Here is a 20744-nt window from a genome sequence, read left to right as displayed (position 1 = left end):
AGGTTTAGTATAATCATCTTCCAAAAATACTCCTGGCCATGGCAGCCAGGCTGGCCAAACATGTACGCGCCGTTTCACACTCTCCGTACTCATGGTTGGTCAATTTTCCCCTTTCCCTTACCTGCACCATAGAGCACCCATGAGCCGAAGCCCAGCAAGAAAACCCTCACAAGCAGACAACATATGCATATTTAACATTCAACATATAACCAAGCCACCATCAGGCTAAACACAAAGGGCCATGCCGTCCCAGGCGCTTTACCAGGCCCTGGGTTCGCGGTCCACATCGTGAGGATATCTCAGGTATCCTTTAGGGTCTCGCCCTGGAAACTTGCACTCCGCGTGCTAAACGCTGCTCTCGGCCCCTTGCCATACTCGGCCTTGCCGTTCTCGGCCTGCGCCATTCCTGGCCCTTGCCGTTCTCGGCCTTCGCCATTCCTGGCCCTTTCCGTTCATTCACATATATGCACACATAGCATAATTAAGCAAATACTTAATTATACATAAGCACAATCAATGGGGCTACGCCCTGCAACACAATCATTTAGGTTCATGCCCTGCAACACAAACTATAGGGCCTCGCCCTGCTCTACGGGTACAACAATTTTCTTACCTGTGTCCCGAGCTTTTCAAGCACCGATGTCCCGAGCACAGTCCCCTAGTCTGAGCCTCGCTGAAACCCTAGCCACAACGCATCAACAATGACCATCCATCAATTTCTAATCCATTAAATAACTTTGGATCATAATTCTAGTGTCCAGGACCTTGAATTCTATCAATCCGGGTGATAAAATCCATCCCGAGCCTTAACTTTTGGATTCCCAAGCCTAAGACCTCTTTAAATCCCAAAAATGCACTAAGTGTCGTGGCCCCATGCTCAACCAGAGGCCCGACCTCATTTTTGCCCACACGCGCCGCGGTCTTGCCTGTAGGGCGCCACGGTGCGGCCCCATTTTCAGGCCGCCCAGATGTTCTAAAGGGTCGCGGCTCAGCAAGAACAATGTCGCGTCCCGACCCCTCGAACCCAGAAAAATCCTCCATTTTCTCTACCAAAACCAAGCCAATTACCCCTACAATCTTTCTAACAACCTAATTTAATCATCCCAGAAGGTCCACTATGATTCCAGTAGCAAAACCTAACAAACTCTAGCTTTAAAACTCATCAAACCCAAAATTCAATCTTCAACTTCAACACCTCAAAAGAACTTGAAACCCAACCAATAATCACATAAATAAATAATTAAAATCACAGTTTAATTAGAAGAGGAGTTAGGCAAGGGGATCCGATATCCCCGTTGTTGTTTGTGATTGGGATGGAGTATCTGTCTAGAATCTTAGCTAAAGTAGCCGAGCATCCTGATTTTCAGTACCATCCTAGATGTGGCAGTTTAAAATTTACCCATTTGTGTTTTGCTGATGACTTATTGTTATTTAGCAAAGGAGACTTCAAAGCAGCTTATTTGTTACTGAGAGGGCTCCAGCTTTTTTCGGATTCATCTGGTCTGTTGGCTAATAAAGCAAAATCGGCAATATTTGGAGTTGGCCTTAAGGAGGACTGTTGGCAGAGACTGTCTGAGATCTCTGGTTTCCAAAAAAGTAGAGTTCCTTTCAATTATCTAGGGATGACCATTAGCAACAAAAGATTATCCAAGGCAGATTGTGAGGTTTTGGTGGATAAAATGGTGAAAAGGATTCGTATTTGGAATACCAGGAACCTTTCTTATGCAGGGAGGTGTATCCTTATAAATTCGGTGTTATTGTCAATCAACACTTATTGTTCTCAAATGATTACCCTGCCTAGTTCAGTGATAAATAACATAAACCAGATATGCAGAGCTTACTTATGGAGGAAAGGTGACAATGAGGAGGGTCATGGGCGAGTGCCCTGGATAGAGATTTGCACACCCAAGCAGAAAGGAGGTCCGGGTTTTAAGAATATAGGGCTCTGGAATAAGTGTGCCTTAGGGAAGCATATATGGGCCATCGCCAACAAGGAGGACAATCTGTGGGTGAAGTGGATACATGCGGTTTACATAAAGCAGGATGATTGGTGGGATTATGTAGCTCCCACCTCTAGCAGTTGGTATTGGAAGCAACTAGTTAGGATTAAGAATGAGCTAAAGGTCTTGTTTCTTCAGGGAGGATCCAGTTGGACTCGTTACAGCATAGCTCAAGTGTACAAGATGCTGCAGACCAGTTCAGAGAACAGATGGAAGTATGCTTCAATCTGGGACAGAAATGGTTATCCTAAGCACAAGTTTATTGCTTGGTTGGTGCTTAAACAGAGGATGCCGACTAGAGATAGACTGTGCCGGTTTGGAATCACTCAAGATATAATGTGTGTCATTTGTTGTTGTTTTGCAGAAAGTCATCGACACCTGTTTTTTGAGTGTCAGTTTAGTAAGAATTTCCTGGGGCCTATCTTGTCGTGGTTAGGGATAGGTACTAATCTCTTTGATCTGTCTGGGTTGATGAATTGGATTAGAAGATGTAGACACTCTGCTTGCAGAAGAAGAGTTTACACCAGCTCTATCAGTGCTTGCATTTACTACATTTGGAGAGCTAGGAATTCAGCACTTTGGAAGCTTCAAGTTCCGCTGGTTGGGAATATAATTCAGAGTATAAAATGCCAAATTTGTTATAGAGTTACCTAGTGTTTGTCTAAGAATATAGGAAAGGAAGATTTAAGTTGGGTCAGTCTTTTACAATGTAATTAATGTTTTGTTTGTTAGTGTTGGTGTTTGTAATTGTTTGGTGTTTGTAATTTGTTGTGCATAATACAAGATAGCTGATTTACCAAAAAAAAATAAAAAATCACAGTTTAATGCTTTCCTTAGCTTTGCTTGAATCCACAAATTAATACTGAACAATTCTCCAAGTTTTAGAGCTCCAATCCCTAGCTTGATCCTCAAAATTCCCCTTGGTATGACCTAGAGAAGAATGAGAGAGAAGAGAGGATGCTTGGGTCGGTTTAGAGAATTCTGAATATTTCTTATGTTTTGCTTTATTTAACTTAGTCTCTAAGGTTACCTCAACGCTCGGGGTACCAAAAACGTCCCCGAGGGCAAAATGGTAAATTTCCCCGATATTCCCTCCTAAACGTTCTAACTTCAAATATATCTCCAAACATTTATTTTCATAACCCGATAACCCCATAAAACGTCCAATGCCCGAAATACCCCTCGACTCTCCCCGAGTCAGGTATTCGACCCCGTTGTGACTTTCTAGCTAACCGCTCCCTAGGACTGTCTCGGATTGTGTAACACAAATATATCACAATTATTACAATTATGCCCTCAACGGGCTAAAATTACAAACATGCCCCTAATAACTAGATGGGGCCCACATGCATATTTAATTCACCTAAACATGCATCTCTAATCACATATTCATCAAAATTTACATATAATAACAATAAATCACTTATTGCCCTCCAGGCACGCTAATCAAGGCCCTAAGCCTTATTAGCAAATTTGGGACGTTACAATAGGCTGGTCAGATGATCTCCCCTGGCTGGTCGGTACAGTCTTCGCAACCTTGCATGGAGGGTTTGAGCCACTACCTTCACCAGGTTTCCTCTTTTGGCCAGAGGAAGTGTTGAATTGCTTAAACATTTCTGGATCTACAAAGAAGTGAAGCGCAAAACTGGCCTGGTAGGAAAGGCATGTCTATGAGGATATAGAGGAACCCGTTCCCTAATAATAAAATCACCTGGTCGGCGTGACTGGGGAGATGGTTCAGGAGAGACCTGGTTAATCACTACTTCGATATCAGCATTTGACTGGTCGGTTGTGTTTGTTTCTTCAGTAGTACTGCCTTCTATGATGTTTTGATTGTTTGGTAACAACCCCACCAATTGAAGATTCTCCAAAGTGACCAACTGCTTAACATCCTTCTCTTGAACGGGCATGTTAGTGAGATCCTCTGCCCAGGAATGCATTTCCCTGTTTAGGAGAGGTTGATCAAAAGGTCCTACATGTGTAAAAGCCAGGTTGATGGCTTTGATGTCTAGAGTAAGAAAGTACTTCGTATAATACTTTCCCGGATTCGATTTATGGGCAATGCCATGAAGGTACTTAACCCCCTTTTTCCTATGAAAGAGGTGGAAAACCTGTATTCTTATGGCTGGGTTGGTCCTAAAATTGAAAAGGTAATGCACTTCATGAGGTGTAGATGGATTCCAGCCCTTGAAGTGATAGAGAATATATAGAGCAGACAGTGCTTGAATTCCATTTGGAGCAATCTGGAAGGGAGAGACATTGAAGTAATTTGCTACTGATCGAAAGAAAGAATGCAGAGGGATAGTAGCTCCTGCATAAACATGGTATCTAGACCAGGCGTAATAAGCTCCATCAATATTATTAGCTCTCTGGTGAGGTTGCAGACATATCACATTCACTCCTTCAAGACCCAAAGTCTGAATATGCTTATCAAACATTTTAGAGTTTAGCTTAGAAGGTTAGCTACAAACTAGGAAGGCACACGATCTTCTTCTTTCCTCAGCTTAAGTGTAGCTGATTCTTGAATCTCAGTTGTAAAAGTCTGGGTAGCCTTTTTCCTGGGTTTACCAGCTTTCTGGACCTGGCGAGGAGGCCTTGAAAAAGCTTCATTTTGAGCTTCTTTTACTAAATGTTCTCTAGCTAATGGATCGCATTCTACTATCTTTTGTGTCGCTCTTCGAGCTACTTGAGGATCTTGTTCTTGAGGGAGTCAATTGGATTTTTTTACCCTCATTGGTGGATGTTGACACTGATTTTTGAGAAACTGCTCTTCGTGAAGGAAGTATAGAGACGACCGAGGAAGGGTTTTCTTGAGACGACGAAGGCGATCCTCGGGAGTACGGTTGCTAGGAGATTTGGTTGAAGAATCGTTGCTTTGAGGAGTGTCACTCAATTTAGAAGATGAAGAATTAGAGTTTGTATGATCATCACCTCCCCTGTAGTCGAAACGATTCATCTACAAAAAAATACGGGGAGGTGAGTGAACCAAACAAACACGAAAAAATGAATGCAAAGAAAAAATATTTGCTACCTAGTAAAATATTTTCTCTAAGTAGTAAAAATATTTTACTGCCCATATAAAATATATGAGAGCAATAATAATAATCAAAAAATTTCGGTGCACAAATGCATGAACCTTATAGTTTTTGCACAAGACCGATGGCTTAAAAGCATTTCCCGAACTTGAGCAGTTTCAAGTGGCCCAAACGGCTAGGGTGTGTCCGAGCGGCTATGGTGTGTCCAATCAGCTAGGTGGGTGTTCGAGCAGCTGGGTGCGTGTCTGAGCGGCTAAGGAGTGATGCCGAGAAGATGTTTGAGTTCCAAGGATTTATGGTGTGTCCGATCGGCTAGGTGTGTGTTCGAGCAGATGGGTGTGTTTCTGATCGGATAGGCATGTGTCCGAGAAGATGGGTGTGTGTCCGAGCGGCTAGGTGGGTATCCGAGCAGTTGGGTGCATGTTCGAGCGGCTAAGGAGTGCTGCCGAGATGATGTTTGGGTTCCAAGGGGCTGAAGGTGTCCTTGTGGCTATAAATTAAGTGGAATCCAACCGACCAAAAGAATTTTAAAGCTTAAAATGCTTGAAAGTAAAGATCAAGAAGAGAAAACTTACTCAAATGGGTGGAAGAGCCTTGGATTTCTTGAGAATTTCCTTTGAAATTTCTTGGAGGAAAAGGGACACGAAACCTTGATGAAGTGGTTGGCCACGACAAGGAGGAATTTTCTTTTTTGTGATGTTTGTTTTGGCTTGAGAGGGATAGGCATGGATGGGCCTATTTAAAGGAAAAGGAGAAACTTTTCAATTACCCTAAAAACTCTTAGTATTCTTTTTCCTGCGATTGGGAACTAATAGGTGCCATTTTTATGGCCTGAAAAGTTCAATTGTGGGTTTACTTGAAAAGGCAGGAGAATATAGAAAGTCATTTTTTGGAATTGTGGGACACAGAGAATATTAAAGTTACTGGTGAGTCACCACGTGGAGGCAACTGCTAGGATATTCTCTGAATTTTTTATTGTCTATTCAATTTCTAGAGATTTAACTGGTCGGACTTTTATTATTTGTGAAAGTTACTAACCGAGCGAAGATTTTAGACGGCCTCAAAAACATTTTGCTAGAGAAAAGTTTATCATACGAGTAAATCATATAATAAACTTGGGGGGCAATTGTTGTCCCCAAAAATTCAGTTCGATGATGTGGCAATCAGAAATGACAGATGGCAGTGCATGATCGTCAAGTGAATCATCAAGCAACACATTAATGGTCAATAAATGTGTTGACCAAGGGAAGTGCAATGGTTAGAAAATGACCTTTGGAGTTGTGATATCACTGGTCGGAAGATGGTTTTACATGGTCAGGAAATAATTCACCTGACCAGATAGGAATTTAACTAGTTAGGAGGGAGTCTTACCTGACCGAACACACCAAAAGGGGTGTTTGTTCGACCAGGAAAGGGTTTAACTGGTCAGGAAACGATTTCCCCAACCAGATAAGAATTTTGTCTGGTCAAGAGGGAGTCTTACTTGACCAAACACATAAAAAAAGGAGTCTTACCCGACCAAACACATCAGAAGGGTAGTTCACCCGACCAGTCACATCAGAAAGGGGTTTCACCCGACCAGCTACCTTAGAAAGGAGTTTCACCTGACCAGTTACATCAGAAAGGGGTTTCATCCGATCAGCTACATCAGAAGGAAGATTTAGCCGACCAACTATGTTAGATTGAGGAGTGTAGTCGACCGGATGTGTCAGAATCTCAGGAGTTAACTGCCCGATGACTTCTTTACAGAATCTCAGTAACAACTTCGACCCGAATCGCTCGTAACTACCGTGCGAATCTCTCAGATATCTCGAAGTAATAGCTATATTGTTGTAATTTTAATTTTTTTATTACTTTATTAATTAAAGTTGGTTGAAACAACCAAGGACCCCGTCAAAGTAGGATATTTTTCATGTACAATCCATGAGCCTATAAATAAAGGGCTCATGGCAACATTTTAAGGGATCTGATCTTTTTGAGACTAACAAAAACTCTCTAGTTTTGAGACTTTGGGACCGTTACTTGGGGCATTATGGGGGCATTTTCTGAGAGCTTAGAGAGAGAAACAGTGTACCTTTTTACTTACACTTGAGAAACTCAGTTGACTCAGGTTCATCTTCTTAAGTGTAGGCTACATATATCACAACTCCAAGTGGATTAGGCTATTACCAACAAATTGGGGCTGAACCACAATAAAATTATTTGTCATTTATTTTCTATTCAAGGTTTACTGTCGTTTTTGTGTCTACTCGCTGTTGGCCAAAATCGTGGTCAATAGATGGCAAAGGACGATTTTTCCTTGAGGTCATTATAGAACAAGTGTTTGGCTAGGGGAAATTTAGACTTCTCATTCCAAGGAAGTGACTTAGTCACTAGAGTTCTATAGAAACTAAGGAAGAAATTACAAACAAAACAAAAAATCAGCTCACCTTTCTCTCTCTCTCTCTCTCCCCCCCCCCTCTCTCTCTCTCTCTCTCGTTTCTCTCTCTCTCTCCTGAAGTGCTTGGGGAGCTTTTGAATTTTTTTAGGAAGAAAGGCTTCGGAACTTGAATCTGGGTGCTAGGGTTGGTTTAAGGGCAACTTAAGGTCGTGATTTCTCAGTGGAGGTAAGATCCTATGCTTTGTTTTGGTGAAATTATGTTATGGTTTAAGTTTTGGTTGAGTTTTAAACTTTTGCTTGGGTTTGAGTTTTGGTAAGGATTTGGCTTGCTTTTTTATTCGGTATAAATGATGCTTATGTTGTGTTATTGAAAGTCTTAGACTCAACTGGGACTTAGATTCACTTTTGGGTTATGTTTGGAGAGATATGTATGTAATGTATGTTTGTTCATATTTGGAAGTGCGGTACACACTAGTACGGCCCTATGGTCATTTAAAAAAGGACTGGAGCGCGGGTTACGCTTGTCCGGTTCCATATCTGTCTGAATGAAACAAGTGTGGAATGCACTTGGGTGGCCCTATGGTCGCATAATTAGATTGAATAATTTTTATTGTGTTTATAATTACTAGGCATGACATTTATATTTGTAACTTATTGATTGTTTGTATGCTTGATTGAGTTTGCTTGTTGGGCTTGACTCACGGGTGCTACGTTGTGCAGGTAAGGGCAAGGGAAAGCTGGACCCGCAATGAGTTGGAGAGCTTCGGGGGTAGAGTGTACATAGGTAGCCTACTCGACCACCACAATCGAGACTTCTTTTGGAAAGCTAGGGTTTAGTGGTTTTGTCGCTTAGGACAGTTGTTATGTACTTCATTTATTCTCCCTTTTATCAACTTTTAAACTCCTCTTTTCCTTGGGATCCCATGTATATATACTAAATCTTTTAATGAAAAGTAGCAAATGTTTAACCAAAAACTTTTATAACAAATTTTACCTAACCTCAACTACACATTTTAGTCCAAATGACTTGCTTAGCGAGTTAAGCACAATTTTAAACACACAGTGTAACGATCCTGGTTTAGTAGGGCGTTACAAATTGGTATCAATGCTGCCAAGGTTTAATGATTCCTAAAGATTTCCTGGGCATGTACACTCACCACCAAAGGAAAGCTCGACTCATGGTTGGGTAACCAATGATCTAAATATATGATAATTGCTTAACTGAAATAGATATGTTGTATTTATATGTTAGCAATGGAAGAATGAAATATACTAATAAGGCGTGGCCCTTGACTGCTATTTGTACATTAAAAGGCATGCTTATTAACATTGCTATTGTATGTTAGCATTATTGAAATGCTTATTAGCATTGTGGTTTCATGTATTTGCTTAATTATTGGTGTTGGACCATGGGATGACTTCTAAAACCCGTTATCATTGTCTGATAAGTGGAGTCTTTGATTGCAGATATACTTGGAGAGTTATGCCTCCAAGGTAATCAGTTCGACTAGTCAGTGCAGAGATCGAGGCTAGAGATGATAATTAGGGTGAGAACCCTTCGCCAGTCCCTAAGAACTGGTAGCAGGTGCTTGTTGATATGCAAGCCAGGCTTCAAAGTCAAGAGGAGGAGATTTGTTATTGAGATAGCAGGTTTCGTCAGGAGATGCTGCACCAGTTATGCCACCTTGTATGGTATCGATGGTACAACAGTCAGAGGTTGAATATAGGTGGGAGCCATTGTATGAAAGATTCAGGAAACAAAACCCTCCAACCTTTGAGTGAGGTCCAGATCCGCTCAAGGTTGAGCAGTGGATGAGCCTGACTACCCCCATCCTGGATTTTATGAGGGTGGTAGGTAATGACAGAGTGGCTTGCACCACCTTTATGTTTCGAGACGTTGCTCATATTTGGTGGGAGGTGGCATCCCAATGTTGTTACTATGAGTTGGAATGAGTTTTGAAATCTGTTTAACGAGAAGTATTATAGTAATGAAGGTAGAGCGACAAAAGTGAACGAGTTTACCAGTATGGTGCAAGGCAGTATGTCTGTCGCTGAGTATACCTTTAAATTTGATAAGCTTGCTAAATTTGCACCTGACTTAGTGCCTACAGATGCAGCCAGGCAAGATAGATTTGTTCGGGGGCTAAACACTATGATAGCCTGAGATGTTCGGATTACGTTAGTCCCTGGGGAAACTACTTATGCTCTGGTGGTTTAAAAAGCCTCACAACTGAGGAGGAAGAGAATAAGATATGTAGGGAGAGTGCTGCATGCCATGATATTCGAAGGGTAGTACCTCCATTTGTAGGACCTGGTAGGGGCGGAGGCCTTAGTTACCAGAAGAGGAAGACCCCTAACACCTCGACCAGTGCAGGTTCTGATAGGAGGGGCCGGGGTGTTCAAGGCGGCCGCCAGGGTGGCAATGAGACTTGGAGGAGTTACTCAGAGTGTGCCATGTATAGGAGGTGCCATTTGGAAGAATTTTGGGTGAAGGCATGTTTTCTGTGCGGGGTGGATGGACATCTCAAGAAGGACTGCCCGAGTTCAAAGAAAGAGGAACCCATGAAGGCGAATAGCTTGACTCCAACTCGAGTGGTCTCCTTGACACAGGCAGAGGTTGAGGCTAGTCCCTCAGTAGTGATAGATCGGCTTTCTAATGTTGTCATTTCTTACACTGTAATTATTGATTCTGGTGTTCCACACTCATTTGTTTCTAGTAGAGTGATTGATAGATTGCGTAGACGATGTCACTATTGTACTGTGGGAATTGGGACTTTATTGGCTATTTGGGAGTTGGTAGTCTCTAGGAGATTGGTTAGGTCATTGCCAGTGGTGGTTGACAATAGAGAAATACCACTGGATCTTATTGAGTTGGGTACAAATTATTTTGACATGATTCTGACAATGGATTGGATAGCCATGTACGAGGCGACTACAAACTGGAAGAAAAAGATGGTGACATTTGAGCCAGAGGGTGAGGACCCCTTTCTTTTTGTTAGCACTATGCGCATACCTCATATTCCTGTGAAATTAGCATTGAGAGCTAGAGACATATTACAAGGAGGTTGCATAGGATTCCTAGCTAATGTGTTTGACACCACTAAGGTCGTACCAGTGGGACCAGAAGAGATCGGACTAGTTTGTGAGTTTTAAGATGTGTTTCCTGAGGACTTACCAGGATTGCCACTACACTGGGAGATTGAGTTCGTGATTGAGATGGCACCAGGGACAAAACCAGTGTCTAGGGCACCATGCAAGATGGCTCCGGCAGAACTGAAGGAGTTGAAGGTACAATTACAGAAATTACTAGACTTGGGATTTGTCAGACCTAGCTTTTCACCGTGGGGTGAAAAATTTTTGTCTATGAAGAAAAAGGATGGGACCATGAGGAAGTGTATAGATTATAGGGAATTAAACAAGCTGACTATCAATAACAAGTACCCACTACCGAGGACAGATGACCTGTTTGACCAGTTGCAGGGTAAGACATTGTTTTTGAAGATTGATCTTCGATCTAGTTATCACCAGTTGAGGATCAATGATTAGGATATTTCGAAGACGGCCTTTCGCACGAGGTACAAGCATTACCAGTTCCTAGTCATGTCATTTGGGTTGACCAATGCTCCAGCGAAGTTTATGGATCTTATGAACAGGGTGATCAAGGAATATTTGGATCAGTATGTGATTTTCTTTATCGATGATATCTTGGTTTACTCTCATTCAGAGGCAGAGCATAAGGAGTACCATCGGTTAGTATTGTAGAGGCTGAGAGAGCACAAATTGTATGCCAAATTTAAAAAGTGTGAGTTCTTATTACCGCACGTGACATTCCTCGATCACATTGTGTAACACCCTACTAAACCAGGACCATTACACTGTGTGTTTAAAACAGTGCTTAACTCGGTAAGCGAGTCATTTGAACTCAAAAGTGTAATTAAAACCAAACGTTGGTTTAGGTAATAAAAAGTTTGTTAAAGTTTGGTCAACAAATTTGAACTTCTCATTTAAAAAGGATTTGACTAAACATATGCGATCCCAAAGTTTTTAAAACAATAATACATATTTATCATAATTACAGAATTAGCCAACCTAAGCGAAAAAATCGAGTTAATATCCCATGTTCCTCAAAGTATCTTGACAGTGGTAGCCGAGCAGGCCGAGTATGTACGCGCCGCATCTAGAGCTCTCAAACTCATGGCTGGTCAGTTATCCCTTGCCCTTACCTGCACCACAAAGAACCAATGAGCCAAGGCCCAGTAAGAAAATTTAATCAAGTAAGGCAGATATTCAGACAAGCATTCCTATCAAATACATGTTTTATAAACCATAACCATATATTCATGGATAATTCAACAAAGTATAATGACTCATGTTGAATAGATGCACACCACTTCCCTATAATGGTCCCACCACTATAGCCTGGCCCCACCACAATGGCCTGGCCCCACCACAACGGCCTGGCTCTGCCACAATGACCTACATTACGCATGTAGTGCCAATAACGACCTCAAGGCCGATAAGGCCCAGCCATTACGGCCTACATTACGCATGTTGTAACGACCCAAATTCACTAATAAGGCTTAAGGGCCTTGATTAGTGTGCCGGGAGGGCAAGATGGGAATTATGTGTGGTTATTATGATTAAGATGTATGATTATGATTTTAAGCATGTTATATGACTATGTGAATTATATTATGCGATAATTATGATATGTGAATTGTACTGTGTGGGTGCTGTGATACAAACGTGATGCACGTGCCAAGACGGTCCTAGGAAACTAGATAATGGTAACTGGTGATTTGGTAACCTGTGTAACCGTTAGTAACTATAGAGAGTAACAGATTTTATTGGGAAAGTGGTAGAATTGCAAAGTTAGGGAAAGGACAAATAAGCCCTTGAGGTCTAGTTAGTAAGTGATATTAATGGAGGGTTAAAATGGTATTTTGGCAGTTAGTAGATGAGTTTGAGCTGAAGGAATAACATTTACGTATAACACTTTGGGAGTTAGTTTATGCTGAATATTGGAGACTTAGAAGTATAACAGAAGAAAGAAGGAAAAGAGAAGCTGAACCCTAGCTCTTGGAAGGAGAATCAAGGGGGTGATTGAGGTTATCAACCAAGCTTAGGCCAAGAAAACTCAGAGGTAAGGATTTGGCTATAATATGTTTAAGTTTCAAGTCTGAATTTTTAGAGATGAATATGAATTGAAGCAAGTTGGTGGCTGGTTTTGCATGAATTTAGAGTTGGAGTAATCAAAAGGAGAAGGTGATTTGAAGCTAGAGCTGGGGAGAATCCAAGCTGAGTACTTGACTGAGGTAAGAGTGCTTCATGTTTAAATTTTCGTAGGTGTTATGGTTTAAGAATCTAAAGGGGCTGGTTTACACATTTCTCAAGCTTTGGTTCAATGGTTTAAATCTGAATTTAGGTGTGAATTCTGTGGGTAAATGTGTAGTTGAGTTGGGTTATAGTGTTTAAAAGTTGTTGGCTGGTCTATGTGGGGTTTTAAATAAGTTTTGGGGCTTGGGTATGAAGTTGGGATGATTTTGAGTGATTTGGGTTCGGGGAAAACGCAGGGGAAAAACCCAGAATTCTGGGCTCGCGAAGGAGCGCCGCGGCGCTGTTCTAGCGCGCCGCGGCGCAAGGGTGTTTCTGGGTGTGATGGGGTTTCTGACTTGCTGGGCGCTGCGGCCCTACAGGGCTGCGCCGCGGCGCTAGGCCAATTTCAGGATGTTGGAATTTGTAATTTTAAGCTTTTGCTCCGGGGTTCGGGGAATGTCTTCGGTGCGTCGTTTTAGGGATTTGGGGGTTCTGAGAGTATGGGTTAGGTTCCGGGAAGGTAGTCATGGATTGGTTAATGACAAAGAATATTATTTGTGTTGTGAATAGGGCTTTGGAGAGGTTCGGGGTAGGAGCACCGTGCTTGCGGCTACGTGGGCTCGAAAACCAGTGAACTGAAAGGTAAGAAAACTGCACCCGAATGTATGATTGTGATGGGACTAAGTGCTCCCGAGATTTTGTATTGTGTCATCGTAGGTATTATGCCAAGGGGCACGTATAAGCGGTCTAAGAGTACCGTTCATGATTTTTAGCGCACGGGGCGCGAAATGGCCACTGGGAGCCAGAAACAATAGGATAACAGAGGGAGCAGCCTGTGAGCGCTAGCCCTGGTTATCGTCTGTGCAATATGCATTATGAGTTGAAATGCTTTGTATGTTGTATACTTGAATAATGATATACTTGAATTTATGAGATGCTGTATGAGAAACTGAGTTGATTGCTAATTGTTCATGCTCTGTTATTACTGTGTTTTCTTGCTGGGCCTTGGCTCACGGGTGCTCCGTGGTGCAGGTAAGGGTAAGGGCAAGCTGGATCAGGCCTGAGGTGGAGAGCTCCGAGGTGAAGTGTACATAGCCAGCCGTTCGATCACCACGGTCGAGGAGTGTGTCAGGACGGGGATTACCTAACTGCTCATTTTGCCTTAGTATGGCTGTTGATGTATATAGACTTTGTAACTTTTGTAAATGGCTTTTAAACTGTCATTTTTGGGATCCCATGTACATAAACAATGTTTAGTAATGAAAACGTAACTTTTGAGACCAAAATGTTTTTTAACCCTAGTACCTTTACTGTTTCTGTAACACGTTTTTACTTTAATGACTTGGTTAGCAAGTCTGGCACTTTACAAACACACAGTGTAACGGTCCTGGCTATCAAGGGCGTTACAACTTGTTATCAGAGCGTCCTAGGTTTATGGGTCCTGAAGACTGGCTGGGTATGTACATTCGCTGCGGGAGACAAGCTCAACTCAGGGTTTGGTAATTGTATATGCATGATTATGTGTTTAAATGGTTTGAGTGAGATATGAATGTTGATATCTGTTTAATGCATAGGGAGCATGAGATTCTGATAGGGCCTGGCCCTTGACTATTGCATGATGTTATCGAGGCGTGCTTATTAGCATTGCTGTGTATGTGGATGAATATCTGGATAAATTGTTATACTTGTTTGCTTGTGAATGATTGGGGTTTTGGTGGTGGATTATGGAGAGATTATCACCCTGTCATCTTAGCCTAATTGCCGAGTCGTTGTTTGCAGATTGACTTGAATAGATATGCGTTCAAGGAAATCTACACGACAAGTCGGCAGGTCTAGGGCCAGAGAGGATGATCAGGGCCCAACCCCTCCGCCAGTCCCTGAGAACTGGCAGCAGTTAATGGCAGAAATGCAAGCTAGGCTTCAGAGCCAAGATGAGTTGATCAGAATATTGCAGCAGGCTCCATCTGGGAGTGTTGCCCCTGCTGGGCCACCGGCACTGGTACCTGTGGTACAGTCTGTTGAGGGTGGCAATAAAGTGGAACCGTTGTATGAGCGGTTCAGGAAGCAGCAGCCCCCGATCTTTGAGGGTGGGCCAAATCCCCTAAAAGCTGAGCAGTGGATGACCTTGATTACCACCATACTTGATTTTATGAAAGTAGAGGGACATGATAGGGTGGCCTGTGCCACTTATATGTTGAGAGAGGATGCCCTAATCTGGTGGGAGGTGGCGTCACAGACTAAAAATGTTGCTGCAATGACATGGGAGGAGTTTAAAGATTTGTTCAATCAGAAGTACCATAACGTTGCCGTCAGGGCAGCGAAGGTGAATGAGTTTGTGGGACTGGTTCAGGGCAGTTTGACTGTTACAGAGTATGCCTTAAAATTTGATAGACTTGCAAAGTTTGCACCGGATCTTGTTCCTACCGATGCGACCAGGTTAGACAGATTTGTTAGAGGGCTAAATGTCATGATAGCCCGGGATGTAAGGATTACTACAGTTCCTGGGGTGACCACCTATGCCCAGGCTGTGGAAAGGGCTCTGACTGCTGAGGAAGCAGAGAATAGGATTTGGAGGGATAGTGCAGCAAGAAGGGAGGGCCGTAGGCCGGTGCCTCCATATTCTGGTTCTAGTAGAGGAGGAGGTATCAGTGATTTGAAGAGAAAGACTCCTGAAGCCCCAATTTCTCCTAGGTTTGATAGAGGAGGTCGGGGGGTTCAGGGGGGCCGTCGGGGAGGCGGCGATTCGTGGAGGACTTACCCGGAATGCCCGAGGTGCAGGAGACGCCATTTGGGCGAGTGTCAGGCTAAGGCCTGTTATGTATGCGGGGTGGTGGGACACCTCAGGAAAGATTGCCCAACAGTGAAGAAGGGCGAGGCAGGAAAAGTGGACAGCTTGACTCCAGCTCGAGTGTTCACTTTGACGCAGGCAGAGGCCGAGGCTAGTCCCTCGGTAGTGACAGGTCAGCTTTCTAGTGCTGGCACTTCTTTTACTGTTTTGATTGATTCTGGTGCTACGCATTCATTTGTATCTGATAGGGTGATTGATAGATTGTGTAGACCTAGTGAGATTAGTACCTCAGGGTTTGGGACTATATTGCCTACGGGAGAGCTGGTGGTGTCTAGGAGATGGGTTAGGGCACTGCCAGTGTTAGTTGATGGTAGAGAGTTGTCAGTGGACTTGATTGAGTTGAGTATGGAGGACTTTGATATGATCTTAGGTATGGATTGGTTGGTTAGATATGGAGCTACTATTGACTGTAGGAAGAAAATGGTGACTTTTGAGCCAGAGGGTGAGGATCCCTTCGTTTTTGTGGGAGCGATGCGTGGACCCCGCATACCCAGGATATCTGCGTTGAGGGCCAGAGATTTGTTACAGGATGGATGCATAGGCTTCTTGGCCAGTGTGGTGGATACCACCAAAGTTTTACCAGTTGGACCGGAGGAGACCAGACTGGTTTGTGAGTTTCTGGACGTGTTTCCTGAGGATTTTCCTGGGTTGCCGCCGCGTAGGGAGATTGAGTTTGTTATTGAGTTAGCACCAGGGACAGAGCCAGTGTCGAGGGCACCTTACAGGATGGCACCAGCGGAATTGAAAGAGTTAAAGATACAACTGCAGGAACTTCTGGATATAGGGTTCATCAGACCTAGCTACTCACCATGGGGTGCTCCAGTTTTATTTGTTAAAAAGAAGGACGGGACTCTGAGAATGTGTATTGATTATCGGGAGTTGAACAAGTTAACTATTAAGAATAAGTATCCCTTACCGAGGATTGATGACTTGTTCGATCAGCTGCAGGGTAAGACGGTGTTCTCAAAGATTGATCTTCGATCTGGTTATCACCAGCTGAGGATCAAGGATGAGGACATACCTAAGACGGCCTTTCGGACGCGGTACGGGCACTATGAGTTCTTGGTCATGTCTTTTGGTTTGACCAATGCCCCAGCAGCTTTTATGGACTTAATGAACAGAGTATTCAAGGATTTTCTAGATCAGTTTGTTATGGTCTTCATTGATGACATCCTGGTGTATTCCAGTTCAGAGACAGAGCACGAGTTTCATCTTCGTTTGGTTCTTCAAAGGTTGAGGGAGCATCAGTTATATGCTAAGTTTAAGAAGTGCAAGTTTTGGTTACCTGAAGTGACATTCCTTGGACACATTGTAGGTGCGGATGGGATTAAAGTAGATCCGTCTAAGATAGAGGCAGTTAGGGATTGGCCGAGGCCAAGGAACGCCTCAGAGGTGCGGAGTTTTCTAGGTTTGGCAGGCTACTACAGGCGATTTGTAGAGGGCTTTTCAAAGATAGCAGCACCGATGACAGAATTGACAAGGAAGAATCTAAAGTTCATTTGGTCAGACAAGTGTGAGGGTAGTTTCCAGGAGTTGAAACGACGACTTATTACTGCACCAGTGTTGAGTTTGCCTTCGGGGGAAGGGAAGTTTGTGGTATACTGTGATGCGTCGAGGTTGGGTTTAGGCTGTGTGCTGATGCAGAATGAGAAGGTGATAGCATATGCATCACGACAGCTGAAGGAGTATGAGCAGCGGTATCCCACTCATGACCTAGAGTTGGCAGCAGTGGTCTTTGCACTAAAAATCTGGCGGCATTATCTTTATGGGGAGAAGTACGAAGTGTATACCGACCATAAGAGCCTGAAATACTTCTTTACACAAAAGGACCTGAATATGAGACAGAGACGTTGGCTGGAGCTGGTGAAAGATTATGATTGTGATATTCTTTACCATCCAGGAAAAGCCAATGTGGTGGCTGATGCATTGAGCCGTAGAGGTCCAGGTCAGTTGTATAGTTCTGTTCAGATCTCAAGGGAGTTAGCAGATGAGATGGTTAGAGCGGGAATAGAATTGGTTGTGGGCCGATTGGCTAATATTACTCTACAGTCGACCCTGCTAGAGCGGATCAGAGAGGGGCAGTTGACAGACGCTCAGTTACAGAGGGTTAGAGAGGATGTTTTAACAGGAGTAGCTAAAGACTATTCTGTTTCAGAGGTTGGTTTATTATGGTATCAGGGACGAGTTTGTGTTCCAGCTGACGAGGGGATCAGACGAGAGATACTAGATGAGTCTTATACGACGCCGTACTCGCTTCATCCGGGTACCACAAAGATGTATCAGGACCTACGGACTTTGTATTGGTGGCCCGGGATGAAGAGGGATGTGGTAGAGTACGTTGCTAGATGCTTAACCTGTCAACAGGTGAAAGCTGAGCATCAGCGACCAGCAGGGTTGCTTCAGCCTTTGGGTATTCCTGAGTGGAAATGGGAGGATATTACTATGGATTTCGTAGGAGGTCTACCCAGGACAGTAGGGTTTCATGACTCAATATGGGTGATAGTGGATAGATACACCAAGTCAGCCCATTTCCTTCCAGTGAGGTCAACTTATACTGTGGATCAGTACGCTGAGTTGTACGTGAAAGAGATCGTACGTCTCCATGGGGTTCCTAAGTCTATTGTGTCAGACCGGGATCCTATTTTCACTTCCAAGTTTTGGGAAGGTTTGCAGAAGGCTTTAGGAACTCAGTTGAAGTTCAGTACAGCCTTTCATCCTCAGACTGATGGACAGTCTGAGAGGACGATCCAGGTACTGGAGGATATGCTCAGAGCTTGTGTAATTGATTTTGAAGGTTCGTGGAGTAAGTACCTTCCGTTGATTGAGTTCTCATACAATAATAGTTATCAGTCAACGATTGGAGTGGCTCCCTATGAGTTGTTGTATGGGAGGAAGTGTAGATCACCTATACATTGGGATGAGATGGGTGAGAGGAGATACTTGGGACCAGATATGGTCCAGAGGACAGGTGAGGCTATAGAGAAGATCCGGGCTAGGATGCTCGCATCTCAGAGCAGGCAGAAAAGTTACGCTGATCCTAAGCGTAGGGATGTGGAGTTTCTAGTTGGTGATCACGTCTTCCTTCGAGTTTCACCTCTGCGAGGGGTGAGGAGGTTTGGTAAGAAGGGCAAGTTGAGCCCTAGATTCATTGGACCATTCGAGATCCTGGAAAGGATTGGTCAGGTGGCTTACAAGTTAGCTTTGCCACCATCATTGTCTGGAGTTCATAACGTATTCCATGTCTCCATGCTTCGGAAGTATGTCTCAGATGTAACTCATGTATTGAGGCATGAAGATCTAGAATTGCAGGCAGATTTGGCTTATGATGAGAGGCCAGTTCAGATCTTGGATCGGAAAGATAAGGTGTTACGAAATAAAACGATTCCTTTAGTTAAAGTGCTGTGGAGAAACAGTAAGGTCGAGGAGGCGACCTGGGAGCTTGAGACAGCTATGCGAGATCAGTATCCAGAGTTGTTCAGGTAAATTTCGAGGACGAAATTCTTATTAGGAGGGGATAGTTGTAACGACCCAAATTCACTAATAAGGCTTAAGGGCCTTGATTAGTGTGCCGGGAGGGCAAGATGGGAATTATGTGTGGTTATTATGATTAAGATGTATGATTATGATTTTAAGCATGTTATATGACTATGTGAATTATATTATGCGATAATTATGATATGTGAATTGTACTGTGTGGGTGCTGTGATACAAACGTGATGCACGTGCCAAGACGGTCCTAGGAAACTAGATAATGGTAACTGGTGATTTGGTAACCTGTGTAACCGTTAGTAACTATAGAGAGTAACAGATTTTATTGGGAAAGTGGTAGAATTGCAAAGTTAGGGAAAGGACAAATAAGCCCTTGAGGTCTAGTTAGTAAGTGATATTAATGGAGGGTTAAAATGGTATTTTGGCAGTTAGTAGATGAGTTTGAGCTGAAGGAATAACATTTACGTATAACACTTTAGGAGTTAGTTTATGCTGAATATTGGAGACTTAGAAGTATAACAGAAGAAAGAAGGAAAAGAGAAGCTGAACCCTAGCTCTTGGAAGGAGAATCAAGGGGGTGATTGAGGTTATCAACCAAGCTTAGGCCAAGAAAACTCAGAGGTAAGGATTTGGCTATAATATGTTTAAGTTTCAAGTCTGAATTTTTAGAGATGAATATGAATTGAAGCAAGTTGGTGGCTGGTTTTGCATGAATTTAGAGTTGGAGTAATCAAAAGGAGAAGGTGATTTGAAGCTAGAGCTGGGGAGAATCCAAGCTGAGTACTTGACTGAGGTAAGAGTGCTTCATGTTTAAATTTTCGTAGGTGTTATGGTTTAAGAATCTAAAGGGGCTGGTTTACACATTTCTCAAGCTTTGGTTCAATGGTTTAAATCTGAATTTAGGTGTGAATTCTGTGGGTAAATGTGTAGTTGAGTTGGGTTATAGTGTTTAAAAGTTGTTGGCTGGTCTATGTGGGGTTTTAAATAAGTTTTGGGGCTTGGGTATGAAGTTGGGATGATTTTGAGTGATTTGGGTTCGGGGAAAACGCAGGGGAAAAACCCAGAATTCTGGGCTCGCGAAGGAGCGCCGCGGCGCTGTTCTAGCGCGCCGCGGCGCAAGGGTGTTTCTGGGTGTGATGGGGTTTCTGACTTGCTGGGCGCCGCGACCCTACAGGGCTGCGCCGCGGCGCTAGGCCAATTTCAGGATGTTGGAATTTGTAATTTTAAGCTTTTGCTCCGGGGTTCGGGGAATGTCTTCGGTGCGTCGTTTTAGGGATTTGGGGGTTCTGAGAGTATGGGTTAGGTTCCGGGAAGGTAGTCTTGGATTGGTTAATGACAAAGAATATTATTTGTGTTGTGAATAGGGCTTTGGAGAGGTTCGGGGTAAGAGGACCGTGCTTGCGGCTACGTGGGCTCGAAAACCAGTGAACTGAAAGGTAAGAAAACTGCACCCGAATGTATGATTGTGATGGGACTAAGTGCTCCCGAGATTTTGTATTGTGTCATCGTTGGTATTATGCCAAGGGGCACGTATAAGCGGTCTAAGAGTACCGTTCATGATTTTTAGCGCACGGGGCGCGAAATGGCCACTGGGAGCCAGAAACAATAGGATAACAGAGGGAGCAGCCTGTGAGCGCTAGCCCTGGTTATTGTCTGTGCAATATGCATTATGAGTT

The sequence above is a fragment of the Humulus lupulus genome, chromosome 5 (genome assembly GCF_963169125.1).
Source record: "Humulus lupulus chromosome 5, drHumLupu1.1, whole genome shotgun sequence".
Lineage (NCBI taxonomy): Eukaryota > Viridiplantae > Streptophyta > Magnoliopsida > Rosales > Cannabaceae > Humulus > Humulus lupulus.
Note: the sequence above shows the minus strand (reverse complement) of the source record.